Source organism: Oryx dammah, unplaced genomic scaffold (assembly GCF_014754425.2).
Source record: "Oryx dammah isolate SB20612 unplaced genomic scaffold, SCBI_Odam_1.1 HiC_scaffold_17, whole genome shotgun sequence".
NCBI lineage: Eukaryota > Metazoa > Chordata > Mammalia > Artiodactyla > Bovidae > Oryx > Oryx dammah.
The window spans coordinates 70,210,230-70,225,388 of record NW_024070201.1 but is presented as its reverse complement, the minus strand read 5'-3'; positions in this window follow the sequence as shown (position 1 = coordinate 70,225,388).

Sequence of the window (15,159 nt, the reverse complement as noted above, 5' to 3'; positions counted from 1 at the left end):
CCAGCAGGAAACTTAACCTCTGACCTGACCTCTCAGAGCCTTTCACTTTCAATCTGGGTCTGCACTATGGATCGGAGAAGGCAGTGACACCCCACTCCAGTACTCTTACCTGAAAATCCTATGGACAGAGGAGCCTGGAAGACTGCAGTCCATGGGGTCGCTAGGAGTCGGACATGGCTGAGCGACTTCCCTTTCACTTTTCACTTTCATGCACTGGAGGAGGAAATGACAACCCATTCCAGTGTTCTTGCCTGGAGAATCCCAGGGACGGGGGAGCCTGGTGGGCTGCACAGAGTCTATGGGGTCTATGGGGGCTGCACAGAGTCTATGGGGTCTATGGGGTCGCACAGAGTCGGACACAACTGAAGCGACTTAGCAGCAGCAGCAGCAGCACTATGGATGCAGGTACAGCCTCAGGTATAATGCTGCCTTCAACACTCCTTAGCCCTGTGACCTTGGGCAAACTAACACCTCTCAGCCTGTTTTTAAAAAATCATTATTTCAATATTTTTATATTCAAAACATTATATGCTTTGGTGTACAGATAACACAAATTGAGTAAAAAGATCCTAACAATAAACATTCAGAACATGGATTCTATTATTATTATTTGAAGTAAAGGTTGACAGAAGGGACTTAAGGCTTTTTATTTTTGAAAAATATGCCCAAGTTACTTTTGAGTGGCGTAATCACTGAGCTAGTTATGAGAAGGGAAGTCCCTCCTTGATCTTTTATTTTTCCATAGAGAATTGTTATGAGGCAGTGTTTGGGAAACAGGTAGGTCTGATGATAGAGGTGGCTCTCAATAAGTATGAGCTCTTGTTATTTTCGTTAGTATATGGACAATGACATTTTTGAAAATCAGTTTTCCTTGCTCTCCAAGGGACTCTCAAGAGTCTTCTCCAGCACCACGGTAAGAGTGTTGATGTTCAGTACATGTGGTCGAATGAAGACAGGAATGTTAGAAGTACACAGGTGAGACAGCTCCTTTGCAGTATCATGTAAGCCTTCCGAGAAGACACAGCACTTGATACTATTTCATCCCAACACCCAGAGTGATTCTTTAACATATAATTCAGACAGCTCTGCTCCTCTACCCCAAGCTCTTTATTGGATCCTCGTTTTCTCAGAGTGAAAAACAGAATCCTAACAGTAACCTCATGACTTCCCTGGTGGCTTCCCTTAGGTTTCCCTGGTGGCTCATTTGGTAAATAATCCGCCTGCAATGTGGGAAAACTGGGTTCAATCCCTGGGTTGGGATGATCGCCTGGAGGAGGGCATGGCCACCCACTCCAGTATTCTTGCCTGGAGAATCCCCATGGACAGAGGAGCCTGGTGGGCTACAGTCCATGGGGTCACAAAGACTCAGACATGACTAAGCCCAGCACAGCATCTAACCTCAAGACACTCCTGGCTAGTCTGACCTCATGTCCTGCTACCTTCCTTCTCCTTCACTCTGCTTCAGACATGCCAGCTGTTTTGCTGTTCTCAGATCAGTCATGCTTTCGTCTTAAGGCCTTGGCACTGGTTGTCTCCTCTGGCTGAATATTCTTCTGCCAAATACCTGTACTTCTAATGTACTGTATATGTGTTTTTTGTTTATTATATGTTTTTGCTTATTTTTAAAATTTTCTGTCTCCTTCTGGACTGGATGCTTCACAAAGGGAGGGCTTGCTTTTGCTTGTTATTATTGTTGGTTTTTTTTTAATGTTTTCAATTCACTGGACTAGTACCTGGCTCATAGTAGACACTGAGTAAATGTACGCTGAATGAATGATGAAGGAAAGATGGATCAGATAACCACTCAATGACTCTCACTCTTTTGAAATGGGGGTAGTAATTTGTTCATATAGGTTTGTACATATTTAAAAAAAAATGAATTCAGAGGGTAGATATTTTGACCTATTCTCATGAAAGAAAAGATGAGACTTCCTTCATGGAAAAAAATTTTCTGTTTAACAGCCTTCATACTTGACTAGAGGAAATTCTGAGTTCTCATTCACTTCTGAAAGATATAGCAAGCTCCCTTTGGGATTTGAGGAAAGATTTACCTATAAAAACAATTTAAGAAAGAAATTTCCCAATGAAATGCTCACTGGAGACCAATGTCTTCAAGATCTCATTAAATTGTTACATGTACAATATGCTTTTTAACTGCCTGGGTCACTTTGCTGTCAGGGTGTATCACGAAGGGAAGATGATAAATCTCTTTGGTTTTTCTCCTGTGTCACCCCACGTCTCAAGTTAGAAAGATCGTCCTCCACCCAACACTGCTCTAGGTGGGCTGAGAGGCAACAATGGATGCTCAAAAGAAACAACAGAGGCTCTTCTCACATGGAGTATTTCTGAGATGTGAACACTGAGGACCTTGCATCCTTGGGATGCTTTTGTTGCTAAAGAAACTCTATTCCTTTCAAGTGTAGCTATATCAAAAAAAAAAGGAACAATGTTGGGAAGCCATTGTTATGTTCTCCCAGAGCAAATGTGCACAGTTTTCAGGTTAAAACTGGATATTTGAAAATCTAAAAGCACTCTCTATGTACTTTTGTGTTAGAAGCTCCTCTCTGTAATACATAGACCAGTGGGATCCTTTGGAACCTATGTCCATCGTGACCACATGAAATAGGCCAGACCCCACTGGGAATAAAAAAAAAATAGTAAACTGCTCATTCATTTGGTGGAACTGGGTGGGATTGGGAGGAGAAGATTAACTCTTTCAGGAAAATAAGTACAGATGTAGACATAAGTATATAAGCTATGAGTTGGGGAATAGAAGAAGGATTGTTTAAATTACTGTGTCAGCTATACAGACATTTTACTTCCACAGAAAAATCAATGTACTTAATGTAATTTTCAGTGTCCTTCTTCAAATATATATATATAGACTTAATTTTGTAAAAGCATTTCTGTTGCAACAGACTTCTATATCCCAAAATTCAAAGCACCTGAAAGAAAGTGGGAAAAAAATTGCATTCACAAAAATATATTGTTTTGATAGAGTCCAGAAGGAAATAACTTTGTCAGATATAATTCTGACAGGCTTCCCTTTGTTTTTTAGTTTCTATTTAGACATTTTGGCATTAAGAAGACTTTCTGGATGGTACTTTTGGACCTAAAATTGGTTGCTGCCAAAACATGAAAAATGAAAGAAACCAAAACTATTATTTCTTGACCATTTATGATAGGCTAGAAACTTTGCTAAGGATAGACACTTCATTTCACTGAATTTCCATGGCTAGTGGTGTTGTTGTTCAGCTGCTAAGCCATGTCTTGATTCTTTGTGACCCCATGGACTGCAGCACGCCAGGCTCCTCTGTCCTTCACTGTCTCCTGGAGTTTGCTCAAATTCATGTCCATTGAATCCATGATGCTATCTAACCATCTCATCCTCTGCTGCCCTCTTCTCCTTTTACTTTCAATCTTTCACAGCATTGGGGTCTTTTCCAGTGAGTCAGCTCTTGGCATCAGGTGGCCAAAGTTTTGGAGCTTCAGGTTTAGCACCAGTCCTCCCAGTGGATTTTTGGGGTTCATTTCCTTTCCTTGCAGTCCAGGGGACTCTCAACAACCTTCTTTAGCACCACAATTTGAAAGTATCAGTTCTTTGACACTGAGCCTTCTTTATGGAGAAGGCGACGGCACCCCACTCCAGTACTCTTGCCTGGAAAATCCCACGGAAGGAGTCTGGTAGGCTGCCGTCCATGGGGTCGCGAAGAGTCGGACACGACTGAGCAACTTCACTTTCACTTTTCACCTTCATGCATTGGAGAAGAAAATGGCAACCCACTTCCATGTTCTTGCCTGGAGAATCCCAGGGATGGGGGAGCCTGGTGGGCTGCCATCCATGGGGTCGCACAGAGTCAGACACGACTGAAGTGACTTAGCAGCAGCAGTAGCAGCAGCAGCAGAGCCTTCTTTATGGTCCAACTCTCACATCTGTACGTGACTCCTGGAAAAACCATAACTTTTACTAGATGGACCTTTGTCAGCGAGGTGATGTCTCTGCTTTTTAATACACTGTCTAGGTTTGCCATAGCTTTTCTTCCAAGGAGCAATGTCTTTTAATTTCATGGCTGAAGTCACCATCCGTGGTGATTTTGGAGTCCAAGAAAACAAAATCTGCTACCACTTCCATTTTTTCCCCTTCTCTTCGCCATGAAGTGATGGGGCAGGATGCCATGAAGTGATGGGGCAGGATGCCATGATCTTAGGTTTTTTTTTAATCTCCATGGCTATAAGAAATAATCATCTCCAATTTACATAAAAGTAAACTGACACTCGTAGACTGTCAATTATTTTTCCAGGTCCTCACAGTTTCTGAGGGAAGGGACAGCCACAAATTCAACTGTTCTACTGACTTCTAAACCTATGCTTTTTAACATTTACATACATACTCTCTATAGTGAGAAAATAATTTTATTTCCTGCTAATAGAATCTGGCTCTATTTTTCCCATTTTAATTGAGAAAATAACAATATTAAAATTAAACAGAAAATTAAAAATCATTCCTGATGCCAACAGTTTAATAAAGCATATTATGTTTATATAAAAATGTAGGCAAATATATCTTTATAGGATTTTAATCAGTATGAACATAGAATTTATATACTTTGCCTTTTTAATTTTATGTCACATAAGCTTTACATAATGTTACAAATTTTAAAAAGATCTTAAAATATCTGTAACATTCCAATGAGTGGGCACAACATAATGCTAGACATTTTAATTATTTCTAATTTTGGGGTATTATAGATAATATTGCAGTCAAAATCCTAATTGAAAGGAATAAAAGGAAAAAGCTTAAGTAAATGCTTTCTCCAGAATAATTTCTAAGAATGGGATTACTGAAATATATGTATTTCTGTAGAAATGCACTGATATATTGCTTTTGAAAATGATAGACTCACATTGCAATCACATCCCAAATTGTTTGAGCTTAAAACTTTACCATCTTCACTATCACTGGCAATTGTGATTTTAAAAGAAATCATTTGTGCAGTAGCAATGAAATGTAACTTCATTGTTTTAATTTGCATTAATGTGATTATTTGCAAGACTGAACATTCCCCCACATATTCATTTAAAAAGTTCTTTTTCTCTTTTTAGACTTCCCTGGTGGCTCAGACGGTAAAGTGTCTGCCTGAAATGCGGGAGACCAGAGTTTGATCCCTGGGTCGGGAAGATCCCCTGGAGAAGGAAATGGCAACCCACTCCAGTTCTCTTGCCTGGAAAATCCCATGGATGGAGAAGCCTGGTAGACTACAGTCCATGGGGTCGCAAAGAGTTGGACACGACTTAGTGACTTCACTTTCACTTTTTCTCTTTTTATCACACAAATCAGTGGCATCAGTATTGCTTTGTGAATACTAGACATAAGATTCTAGTACATATGTCTATGTGTATTATATTATATGTAGACATATATCTCAATCTAATTAATTATGTATGTGTATGTGTGTGTGTGTGTGTGTTAGTTGCTCAGTCATGTCCAGCTCTTCAGGACCCCGTGGACCATAGCCTGCCAACCTCCTCTGTTCATGGAGTTGTCCAGGCAAGAATACTGGAGAGGGTAGCCATTCCCAGGGGATCCTCCTGGCCCAGGGAATACACACACAAATATCTGTAGATATATAAATAGGCATGTATATTTGACTTTCAAGTTAGATAAAATCATTGCAGGACACATAACATGCCAAATGATTCTTTTCTCTGAGAGGCTATCACAAAGTCTAATTAATATCTTTATCATGTATTACTGTGAGTGTAAGTTAGTTACTTCAATCTGTATTTAATCCACATTACCCTCCCTTTATTCTTACACTTCCAGTAATTCAATAAAATAGTCACTCAGTCTCATTAAGGAGTCATCATTAGAATCTTTTCACTTGCAGACTGGTGACACCTCTAGATATGAAGGGTATATTCCAGGGAAGCAGGTGATAGATGCAAGCAGATAGATAGTGTCCTTGTGCCATGTGTTGGCCCCTGACAGTGGGGTCTAGGATTCAGGCTTTGATCTTAGTGCTGGCTTTTCTAGCACACCGTACAAAGAACATGTTCTGAGTGTCATTCACAGCAGTGACCACCTGGAGTCCCACTATTTAGTTATAACCATTTATTTGGCTTCATAAATTCCCATGAAATCATGGCTATGGATTTAAATTATAAAACTTATCTTTGAAGTAAAAACAATAGACTCTGTCTTCTTGTTTGAAGTCTTTCAGCCAAGAATCAAGTTGAATGACTCCAGAGAGGGTAGAGTTCTATCTGCGCCAAGACAGATGGAATTTGTTTCTCCTAGTTTTCAGTAAGCACAACAGCATGTTAGATCATGTTTCAAAGTCTCCTTGACCAGAAAATGGGCTGTAAAAGGTCATGAAACTGGATCTCAAAAGGTCATGAGATCACGTGGCTCTCATTTTTTCTTTTTCCTTCGTGGTTAAGACCATCTTGGATATTAATCAGCAACAGGGCACCTACTCATCAAGAGGCATCCCCAAGAGGTTAGATGGTCTGATAATGACTGACATCATTCATTTTTAAAAATCAGCTCATTTCCCTTATCATTCATTTACTGATCAGGGAAGGGCACACAACTTGCTACTATAGAAAATTTAAACTTTGGTTTTTAAGTCCAAAGTTCTCTGCCACATTTTTAACTGGTGTCCCTGGGGTAGAAAGATAGCATATTGGAAAGCTGTAGTTACTCAGTTGTGTCTAATTCTTTGCAACCACATGGACTGTAGCCCACCAGGCTCCTCTGTCCATGGAATTCTCCAGGCAAGAATATTAGAGTGGGTAGGCATTCCCTTGTCAAGGGTATCTTCCCGACCTAGGGGTTGAACTTGGGTTTTCTGAATGCAGGTGGATTCCTTACTGCTTGAGCCACTAAAGAGCCTCTTGATGAAAGTGAAAGAGGAGAGTGAAAAAGCTGGCTTAAAGCTCAACTAGGATCATGGCATCTGGTCCCATCACTTCATGGCAAATAGTTGGGGAAATGGTGGAAACAGTGACAGACTTTATTATTGTTATTATTATTTTTGGCTCCAAAATCCACAGTGATGGTGATTGCAGCCATGAAATTAAAAGACACTTACTCCTTGGAAGAAAAGTTGTGACCAACCTAGACAGCACATTGAAAAGCAGAGACATTACTTTGCCAACAAAGGTCCGTCTACTCAAGGCTATGGTTTTTCCAGTAGTCATGTATGGATGTGAGAGTTGGACTATAAAGAAAGCTGAGCACAAAAGAATTGATGCTTTTGAACTGTAGTGTAGGAAAAGACTCTTGAGAGTCCCTTGGACTGCAAGGAGATCCAACCAGTCCATCCTCAAAGAAATCAGTCCTGAATATTCATCAGAAGGACTGATGTTCAAGCTGAAACTCCAATACTTTGGCTACCTGATGCAAAGAACTGACTCATTGGAAAAGACCCTGATGCTGGGAAAGATTGAAGGCAGGGAGATAAGGGGACAACAGAGGATAACATGTCTTGATGGTATCACCAACTCAATGGACATGAGTTTGAGTAAACTGTGGGAATTAATAATGGACAGGGAGGCCTGGCATGCTACAGTCCATGGGGTTGCAAAGAGCTGGACATGACTGAGCGACTGAACTGAAGATTTTTATTTATGAAATAAGAGACTGGACCAGATTACTACAGTTTGTGATTCTTTAGTAACCTACATTAAGCGCCTACTTCTGGAGCATTACCATTCTGGCTTAGGAAAGTATGAAAGAAATGTCAGATATATTTCCTACTCTGTAGGAACTCTCATTCCACACACCCACTGGAGAGGTGATACAAAAGTAATGTCTAAAGATGTCTTGATGATGGATGAGACAATACGGTGTGTGGAGGTTGGAGAAAGAACGTAATGGTCTTGAATCTGAAGACCTATGTCCCCAAATCCTACTACAGCACCTGCTCTGTGTGCTGCTTGGTTTAAGTGATCAGACTTCTAGAATTTAGTCTGCTTGTCTATTGGATGAGAAAGTAATAATTCCCTTGAGTAGTTTATTGTTCTAAGAGTTAGAAATGGTCTGTCTGGTGTCACTTGTTCCATGATGTGTTCTAGAGATTTTAAAAAAAGTGTAGACAAGATAGGAAGAAGATGTAAGAAGAGAAGAGATGTGGGCAGAATAAAAAGACCTTTGTTCTGGCTATTAGAGAGTTTTTGTTTTCTTTCTTTCTTTCTTTCTTTTTTTTTTTTTTGCACTTACAGTAGAGTAGAGGATTTTGAAAATCTTGGCTTACATATATATCATTTACATTATGGAGCTTGATGTTCTAGTGGGAATAAAACAAACAAAAAAAGGAAATGAAAGTGTCATTACTGCGATGAATGTTTTTAGGTCCAGTGTACACTGAGAACTTATATCAAGATGACCTGATTTAATCTGATGTGTTAGAGAGTGATTCTCTAAGGAAGTGACCTCTGTACTGAAATCTGAAAGATGCTTCACAGGAGCTGATTAATTGAAGGGAACTACACACATAAAGCCCTGGGATGGGAAGTGGCACATCTGAGCCATTGGAAGGTTAATAGAACTGGAGTAAGATACGCAGCAAGAATGGTGCCAGAGGGCCCAGTGGATGGAAAGTTACTAAATATCAGGGGGAAGAAAAGATTCTTGCTTAAGAAGTTTAATAGGATTCTTGCTGAAGACAGTTCAGACTGACCAGATGTCAGTTGGGGGATGGTGAGGGATGAGGAATTTGATCTGATATCAAGGTAGGGATAGCATGGGGCAGATTCTCACTAAACAGACTTAGCAAGATTCTTGCTGTAATGAACGTCAAGATCTAGGCTTAGAGGGCTTAGAGGAGCCTGACTAGAGTCTAGAAAAGGATAGCATCTGTATCAGGTATGACTATAATCTGTTTTCAATTAACATCTTATCTGATTAGATTAGGAATAACGGAATGACTTTTTTAAAAAGTATATATTGTTATACTTTCTCATGTAAAGCCATAATATCTTCTAAAATGATATTTTTCTATTATTCACATACTATGCTAAGTTCAGAATAATCAACATTTATAAATAAGTTTCCTTAAAGAGTAGGTCCTTTGTATGTGTGCTAAACCTTTGAGAATAATGGTGTCACCACCTTTACAGGGCTTACACTTGAAATAGGTACTTGTCAAATGTGTTCTTTCCTTTGAAAGGGGTTGGTTATGTGTCATCCTTTCAACAAATACATATAATAAGCCAGCATTATGCATTATGGAGCTTGAGATAGAGTCATGAAGAAAAGAAATAACTCTTTGTACTTTAATGGAGCTCTTTCTTTTTTTCTTCAAATCACTACTAAAAGCCTTTAGTTCTGATTGTAAAGTCCTGGATCTATCTTGGCAGACTCTAAAATTTATATTTATATTTTTGCATTCATACGTGATCTTCATGACAATTCTCTGTGAAAATAGAAGCAATAGAGGGTAAAGATTAAAAACATGGGTTTTGTAGTCAGAACAGTTGGAGTTCAAATCCCAGCTTTGCTATTTATTAGCTCTTTTTCTGTTAAGTGCTTTACATGTGTCATTTTAAACTCAAAAATACTTTTATGTGAGAAGTGCCATTGTTTTCATTTGTAGAGGACAAATTGAAGCTCAGAGAAGTGAAGTTGTTTGCCCAAGGTCACATGCCTAGCTCTAAGATATAAGACAACAGTGATTACCTAAGGTTAGCAACTTTCTCTTCTATAATAATTAAAAATATTTCTTATTTTCCTGACTTGGAAATTCCACAAACCTCTTGAGATAGACTCATCTCTAGGCCTCTACATACTTTGACTTATTAAAAACCAACAGAGTCTCCTGTTGAAAGCATTGCCTGGCCAGGGAAAATGTTTTTTCTTGTTTCTTAATAGAAAATCAAGCCTGCTGATTAAAATAGAGTAATAGTTTCAAAAGCCTGCTCTTGACAGAGCATTTGCTTTCTCATTTCCTAATGAATTACTCCCCAAAGAAACTCATTATATTTCAAGGCACAAGGCTCCCTGGAGACTTTCCCACCTCCACCATTCTCTTACTAAAATGTTCATCAGTTAGGAACCCATAAGCTTTGCCAGATACACTGAGTCCTTTGAATCCTCTATTTATCAATAACTCTTTGTTCTATGTTATGATCAAAAGGAGCTTTGTCCTCAGATAAACAAGAAAGGAAGCCTTCTCTTACTTACAGATAAGGAACATTTTGCTGATGAAATGAAAAGATACAATGATGAATATCATTACATTATTGTTTTGTTATTATTATTATATTTATAGTTTAGTTAGGGAGTCTTGGTTCATTGTAGAGTAAACGTAAAACAGCTTTTTGTGTCCGTTAATAACTCCCACCAATGCTCCTTCTGACCCTGTCTCTCCCACAGGGGAGCAAGTGCCTCTCATGATATCTAATTTCATAGCATTTTAGTCCCTTTCAGTTATTCAAATGGTTTTATTTTAGTTCTTAAGTTTCATAACTTTTAACACTTTAAATTCATATCAGAAAGAAAGTTCTCTCTTTCCTCTCCTCCTCTGGGGCTGAGGTATGGAAGCCAGCTCTTTGTAGCAGACACATCTCTGCCTCACTGTGGTAACTCCTTGGGTGGAGAGGTGATAGGAAAGAGTGGGGAAAAGGTGCAAGGTGGCTTTTCTCCCCAGGAAGCTTGAACTACTTTCCAAGACATGGATTATCAGTTCTGTGGGGACTGCTGCTGGTTTTGAGACTTTGAGCTGATGGAGGGCTCCCCAGATGCAGTGGTTAAGAATCTGCCTGCAATGCAAGAGACACAGGAGCTGCTGGTTCGATCCCAGGCTCAGGAAGATCTCCTGGAGTAGGAGGTTCAAGCCCCAGCAGTCCCATCAGACCCTGGGGCTCCTGGTGACCTCAGCCCCTGAGTCATGCTGGCGGTGTCCTGCCATCTTTGCTGTGCCTGTCTCCTCGCCCCTCGCTTTGGAGTCCTGATCTCACCTCCCCACTGTGCCCTCTCCTCTGTGATCTGTGGATGCTACTAGAAACCATCTTCTGTGCCTGTCCATTCCACCACACCATTCTCACTCAAGGCTCTTCCCCTTGCTCTGGGGCACTGAGTCCAGCTGATGACCTTCTCGACGTCTGCCACTCTCCCCTTGTATTGGTTTCCTAGAGGTACCATGACAGAAGACCACAGACTGAATGGCTTAAAGTAACAAAAAGGTATTCTTTCACAGATCTGAAACCTACAAGTCCAAAGTCAAGGCGCTGGCAGGGCCGTGCCCCCTTTGAGACTCAGCATCCTTCCCTGTCTTATCTGAGCTTCTGATGGTGGCCTAGGCATTTCTCGGCTGGCATTGCTCCAGCCTCTGCCTCTGCTGTCACTTGACATTCTCCCTATGGGTTCAAAGTCTTCTTATGAACTCCAATTCAGGGCCTACCCACTGCAGGAGGACCTCCTCTGACTTAGCTGATTACATCGACAACTCATCCCACATCAGATTACATCCTGAGGTACTCAGAGTCAGAACTTTAACACATCTTTTGATGGGGGGCAGGGTGCCACCCATGATACCCCTCTTCTCAGGCACTCCTGAGTTTGACAAGTGAGTCTCTTGGGTTTGAGGAGCGGAACTAGTCACAGGTTCCCATCCTTCCCCAACCGGAAACATGAAGAGAAGAGGCAAAATTTCTTCCTGAATAAGGCCTCCTTCAAAACTGATAAACTTTCCCCTGCTCCCAGCCTTTTAAAAAGCATCTTGAGGTAAGTGGAGGTGATAGCTAGGTCTGTGAAATGCTGCTTCTTTGGAAGATGTGAGGCAAAGTGGGGTGGCCCAAGAACCAGCAGGTCTGTGCTCAGTGTGGGAGACATCACTTTTGTCTTCACTGATGGCATTTGTTGTCAAGCGAGGTACACAGAAAAATTCTTTGTAGTATCTCACGCCATCCTTCTATATTAATAATACTGATAATATGATGATGATAACTGTGTTTACTTTTTGTGTGTAATTATGCCAGGCACTCATGTTAATGCTTTATATACACTGTCATACTTAAAATTTTTGATCAAAGTATTAGCTTTTTTATTTATAAAATTTTTAATTTTAGGCTGATTTTAGCCTAGTCAAAGTCCCTCTAGTCAAAGCTATGGTTTTTCCAGTAGTCAAGTGAGAGTTGGACCATAAAGAAAGCTGAGTGCCGAAGAATTGATACTTTGGAAATGTGGAGCTGGAGAAGACTCTTGAAAGTCCCCTGGACTGCAACGAGATCAAACCAGTCTATCCTAAAGGAAACCAGTCTATCCTAAAGGAAATCAGTCCTGAATATTCATTGGAAAGAGTGATGCTGAAGCTGAAACTCCAGTACTTTGGCCACCTGATGTGAAGAACGGACTCATTAGAAAAGACCCTGATGTTAGGAAAGACTGAAGGCTGGAGGAGAAGGGGACGACAGAGGATGAGATGTTTGGATGGCATCACTGACTCAATGGACATGAGTTTGAGTAAACTCTGGGAGTTGGCAATGGACAGGGAGGCCTGGAGTGCTGCAGTCCATGGGGTCGCAAAGAGACAAACACTATTGAATGACTGAGCTGAACTGAATTTTAGCCTTACAGAAACACACACACACAAACACAGAATTTCCATCCGTCTCTCATTCCACTTCTCTTAATATAAATGCATTTATAATTTTAGTATAATGATCAACACCAAGAAATTAACCTTGTACAATGCTGTGAACTAAACTATACAATGTATTTGTATTTCACCAGCTTTCCACTAATGTCCTTTACTACTGTAGATTCCTATTCAGGGTCCCAAAGTGCATATAATTTTTATTTCTTTGTAATCACCTGCACTCTAATAGTCTTCAGTCTTTCCTTGTTTTTTATGACCTTAACACTTTTGAGTAATATTAGCCAGTATTTTTTTTTATCAAATGTCCTTCAACTTTGGTTCATCTGATGTTTTCTTGTGATTGTATAGACTGCAGGTATGCATTTTGGGCAAAAATACTGCAGAAATGATGCTATATCCTCAGTCCATCCTATCGAGGGATTCATTATGTTGATACGTCTTTTTTACTGATGATATTGACCTTAGTCACTTGGTGAAGGTGGTTTTGGCAGGTTTCTCCATTGCAAAGTTAGTGTCTTTCCCTTTATAGTAATAAATATCATGAGGGAGATACTTTGAGACCATGCTAATCCCATTTCTCAGCAAACTTTTGCCTCCTAACTTTAATATCTATCAGGGATCTTGTCCATGGCAATTATACTGTGGTGTTTATGTGATGACTATTTCCTACTTTTCTCTGTTCTTCTACATTTATTAATTGAAAATCAACTATAAAAAGTGCTGCCTTTCTCCTCCATTTACTCATTGAATTAGTTATTAAATCAGGATGGACTCAGGGATGGTTATTTCTAATTTATGAGATAGAATTCAATATTATCATTATTTATGTTCACTTCGGTGCAGGTTTGACATAGATGCACGTGTATGTGTAATGTAACCTTGAGAGAATAAGGTGTTGAGACTCTCCAGACTGAGGACGTGGTTGAATCTAGTTCAGATCTCTAACTTTAAAGATGCTGGCAGGTGGGGGAAGAGATCTAACTGTCTTGCAGATATTCAAGTCAAGCCTGGTATGCAAGTTCCTTTGCTTATTAAACCTGCCTCCTGCCAATCTGGAGTGGTCATCCTGCCCTTGCCCTTTTCTTTTTTTTTTATTTAAATTTATTTATTTATTATTTTACTTTACAATTCTGTATTGGTTTTGCCATACATTGACATGAATCCACCACGGGTGTACATGCGTTCCCAAACCTGAACCCCCCTCCCACCCCCCTCCCCACAACATCTCTCTGGGTCATCCCCGCGTACTAGCCCCAAGCGTGCCATATCCTGCATCAGACATAGACTGGCAATTCGATTCTTACATGATATTATACATGTTTCAATACCATTCTCCCAAGTCATCTCACCCTCTCCCTCTCCCACTGAGTCCAAAAGTCCATTATACACATCTGTGTCTTTTTTGCTGTCCTGCATACAGGGTCATCATTGCCATCTTTCTAAATTCCATATATATGAGTTAGTATACTGTATTGGTGTTTTTCTTTCTGGCTTACTTCACTCTGTATAATTGGCTCCAGTTTCATCCATCTCATCAGAACTGATTCAAATGTATTCTTTTTAATGGCTGAGTAATACTCTATGATCCACCTCCCAGAATTCTGGAAATAAAAGCAAAAATAAACAAATGGGACCTAATTAAAATTAAAAGCTTCTGCACAACAAAGGAAAATATAAGCAAAGTGAAAAGACAGCCTTCCGAATGGGAGAAAATAATAGCAAATGAAGCAACTGACAAACAACTAATCTCAAAAATATACAAGCAACTCCTGCAGCTCAATTCCTTGCCCTTTTCTTAGGGCAAGTCATTTTCAGGTTTTACCCGAGAAGTTCCTGAGGTTGTAATCCAACATCAACAAGAGATCTTTTTACTGTTTTCAGAGTCTTTTTCAGAACGTCATATAACTGGATTTACAAAATATGTAGCCTTTACAAACTGGCTTCTTTCACTTCAGTTCATTTCAGTTCAGTTCAGTCGCTCAGTTGCATCTGACTCTTTGCAACCCCATGAATTGCAGCATGCCAGGCCTCCCTGTCCATCACCAACTCCCAGAGTTCACCCAAACTCATGTCCATTGAGTCGGTGATGCCATCCAGCCATCTCATCCTCAGTCGTCCCCTTCTCCTCCTGCTCCCAATCTCTCCCAGCATCAGAGTCCTTTCCAATGAATCAACTCTTTGCATGAGGTGGCCAAAGTATTAGAGTTTCAGCTTTAGCATCAGTCCTTTCCAAGAACACCCAGAACTGATCTCCTTCAGAATGGACTGGTTGGATCTCCTTGCAGTCCAAGGGACTCTCAAGAGTCTTCTCCAACACCACAGTTCAAAAGCATCAATTCTTCAGCGCTCAGCTTTCTTCACAGTCCAACTCTCACATCCATACATGACCACTGGAAAAACCATAGCCTTGACTAGACGGACCTTTGTTGGCAAAGTGATGTCTCTGCTTTTGAATATGCTATCTAGGTTGGTCATAACTTTCCTTCCAAGGAGTAAGCGTCTTTTAATTTCATGGCTGCAGTCACCATCTGCAGTGATTTTGGAGCCCCCCCCCCCC